Source organism: Argentina silus (genome assembly GCF_951799395.1).
Source record: "Argentina silus genome assembly, chromosome: 19".
Classification (NCBI taxonomy): Eukaryota; Metazoa; Chordata; class Actinopteri; order Argentiniformes; family Argentinidae; genus Argentina; species Argentina silus.
This window is the reverse complement of record NC_139673.1, coordinates 3,488,117-3,492,288: the sequence shown is the minus strand read 5'-3', so window position 1 is coordinate 3,492,288 and position 4,172 is coordinate 3,488,117.

Here is a 4,172-nt window from a genome sequence, read left to right as displayed (position 1 = left end):
CTGTCTGACCAGAGAAGCTCTAGAGGAATGGGAGGAGGAGCTATTCTCAAGATGACCAGACAGACAGACAGACAGACAGACAGAGGGACATCACCCAGTCCTGTCTGACCAGAGAAGCTCTAGAGGAATGGGAGGAGGAGCGATCAGGAAACAGAAACAGAACCCAGGGGAAGGCAGCTCATGGGCCAACGTCACCATGCCAACCTGAACAAGCAGCTTTAGAGTTCTAGAAGGTTCTTCATCCTAACAGCCTCTCTGAACTGCAGCTAATAAGGAACTTCAATGACTAAATTATGCCGTTACATTGTTAGTTTCCTGAAATACCATACAAGGAGTCAAACGGGGGGGATCTCCTTCAGATCCATTATCCATTACTGCAAGAATGCTACCGATGCTAAAACTCATTGTTTGACTAAAATTGGCATGAATTATTTACTGTCCGGTGGATCAAAGCTGTGATAAATATTGATGGCACTTTAGACTGATAATTTCCCCATATCCATTTTTAATTATGTTCCCTCCCAAGTCTGAATCATAAGTAATAGTCATGTTATCTTCTCTTCCTCCACGGCTCCCAGCAGTGCGGTCTGAGTCATCGCAGGGTCCACTCTGGAAGCTTCTGTCGTGACTGGTGATGAACACAACACACCATGGAGCGGGGCGCCCGGGTTTAATGACTCACACTGATGCTCATCAGACCACTTCAGACACCACCAATAGGCAACAACCCCTGGTGACCTATGACCCCTCCCTGTTGTGTGCGCATATTTCACTTTGTTTTGATGTCTCACTGTCTGAGTAATGATTGAGGGGGAGGGAGTGATATAGAGGGGATGTTGTTGTCATGTATCCAGGACAAGACGTGTTGCTCAGCTGCGACAACGATCGATTCAAGTACGGTGGAATCCCAACTCGATATCCGCAAGCAAAACTTTTTTGCCATTTGCATACATCTTGCAGTCATGTCAACAGGAAATGTGCCTGATGGTTCGATTAACGCGCGCAGATCTCGAGTTAGGATTCCACCCTCACTGAGTGACAGTTTTGACAGGAGAATGTATTCGTATTATAAAGCGTGATCATTGCCAGCGATAACCATTAAATATGATGTGAAATTTCCCCCTCCCTCTAACAAAATTCCCCCTCCCTCTACCAGTCAAAAGTTTGGACACACCTTCTCATTCAATGGTTTTTCTTTATTTTTCTTTATGTAGTAAACAAAAAAGTGTTAAACAATCCAGAATATGTTTTTATTATATTTTAGATTCTTCAAAGTAGCCACCTTTTGCTTTGATGACAGCTTTGCACACTCTTGGCAAGTTTGTGTCCAAACCTTTCTGGTACTGTACATTTATACAGGATCTTCATGGACCTTCACCAGCAATGGTCTCAATCTCATCAGCGTATTGTAAAGGAGGTCTACAGTCCATGTTAGTTAATAATAGCGGCCCCACCCCTGCTGTCCTCAGCCTTTATGGGATTTCCATATCTACATTAAACCTAACACAAGTTATCCATTAGCATAGCACTCGTGGGTTAGCATCAGCGTGGCTTGGCCAAGCTCTCCAACACTTTCCACTTACTGTCCTGTCCTGGTCTGAGGCTTTTATCCGAGGGTCTGTGAGGACATCATAGCGTATGCATGAAAGAGCTTCTCTTTTTCATATTTCATAACATGAAGGTGGCACACAGGGCCGTCTTTTGGTGAACATGTTAAAAGGGTTCCAGTAGTTTGAGAAAAGTTTGCACCCCTTAAGTCGCTCCAGGTTCTCAGAGTAAATAAACTCTGTGGTTCAGTTGGTAGAGCGTGGCGCTAACAACGCTTAGGTGGTGGGTTCGATTCCCGCTGGGACCATATATACTGAAAAATGTATGCACCTCACTGCAATGTAAGTCGCTTTGGATAAAAGCATCAGTTAAATGGCTTATATTATATTAGAAAAGGAAATTAAAAAAAGGGATCCAGTCCCATGAATATTTGGAGAGAAAAGCAAGAATGTGTAACTGCCACTAATTGAAATGTAGGGTTGTTGATTTGAGTATACGTGACCTAAAACTAACTGAAAAGTTAGCACAAGTAATATTTTGGCAGAATCTCAATCCGCATCTAATTTATTCATTTATTCCAATAAAGGTCAAGACCTTATTCGAAGCCCTCCCAAAGATTATGCAAGTAGGGAGGAGATCTCCGAACGACACCCTGTGTATCTGTCCATAATTAGCCCAGTTACAGCTCACTTTCTTTGAATGTCAGGGATATTAATTGCCTGCAGAGCAGAGAAGAGCCACATAGATAGAGCTGGTGCTTGTCACCACAACAGGACATATGCTAATGATTATTCCTTGGGGTGGCCATGGGGAGAGCCAGCCCTGGAGAGCTGAGCCTGGGAGCCTCATAGCCATCATCATCATCATCATCATCATCATCATCATCATCATCCCTAACCAGCAGACACTCTCATCTACTTCATTAGAATGGCATAGAATGCATCATGGAATTAGAATAAAATTTGAATTCCAATTCTATAGAATGCATCATCCCCATGTGTCTCTCTCTACAGACAGGACTGTGTTTATGTAGATTCCTCGTTGACGAGATGACCTAGCCACAACATAAGGACAACACTGCTAGCTGTATCCTTCCTTGGGAGTATTTGCTCTAGTGATGTTCTGTACAGCAAGGGGTCATGGTGGAGGGTCTGTTCCTCTGTGGAGAACACTTCATGCATTACAATGAGCCCGTCCTCCGATTTCTACCTCCACCAGCCTCCCCTCTACTGCACAGTGCATGTATGTGATGTTCCCTCTTTAGCAACAGAAATGTTCAAGTCTACAGGACAGAAGAACGTAACAAAGAAAAAAGGAATGTCCGCAACTCTAGTATGCTCCTAGGGTTAGGGCTAGGGTTAGGGCTAGGGTTAGGGTTAGGGTTTAGGGTTTAGAGTTAGGGTTAGGGTTAGTATGCTCCCAAGGTGATTTAATTCAGACGCATAAAAAACAGACAACGTTTCCATCTGAAAGGTTGTTGACCTGACGAAGATCCTACATGGATCGAAACATTGTCTGTTTTTTGTGCGTGTCTGAACTAAATCACCGTGGGAACATACCAGAGTTGCCAACATTATTTTTTTCTTCAAGGACTGACAGTGATGCTGTTGCACCACTCACACTGTACTGTACCATACTGTTTCAAACGTCTCATTAAAAAGTGGCTAAGCTGAGATACACAAACATAAAAATACATATATGTATTTCCAGCCCCATCCATCCCTATTTGCAGAGGCTGAGACAGAGGTCCAGACAGACAGGGATTTGTAGTGCTGCTAGGGGGGGTTATATTTAGAGGGAGGCAGACAGAGTGGATTCCAGTGGGCTCTACTCTGTGGCTGGGTTGGGAGATGGAGAGAGGCAGGGAGAGAAGGCCAGTGTGTGTCCCTCTGACCCACCCTGCTAATGAGAGGGTGCTGTCCAGCCCTGGCTAACCCTAATTACTGCCCCAGCAACCAGCTGCGACCACAGGCAGAGATGCTTGCCTCCCTGCCTGCTTGCCTGCCTGCCTGCCTGCCTGCCTGCCTGCCTGCCTGCCTGACTCCCTGCCTGACTCCCTGCCTGCCTGACTCCCTGCCTGCCTGCCTGCCTGCCTGCCTGACTCCCTGCCTGCCTACCTGCCTCCCAGCCCCATGGGGCCCCAGGCCCAGAGGCCCAGACACCCAGACGCCCAGACGCCCAGAGGCCCCAGGCCAGGACAAGCCTTCCAGTATCCCACACCTCGCCTGGGAGGAACCAACCACCCCTAGCCCACCACAACATCCCATCTAACTGAACTTACACAGGCAAGAGAGAAAGAACATACTGTGTATTCAGAATAAAGGGAAGCTCTAACACAATGACACACTGTACCTGACATTGTCACTGATTTATATAAAACATGACAGAAAGAAATGCTGTGGAAAGAATATGCACTTCTACGGCCAGAACCCTCATTGATGTTCTCTCATTCCACACTTCAAATATTTTCACTGATCCTTCCTGATGAAATAACCATGCAGACCCAACAAACATACACTGCTGTGCACTGTGGAAACCTGTGGAGGCTGGTGGAGGTAGAAAGGAGGATGGGCTCATTATTACAAGCCTCCACTGGTGCAAACCCTTGTGTAAGGATCATGCTG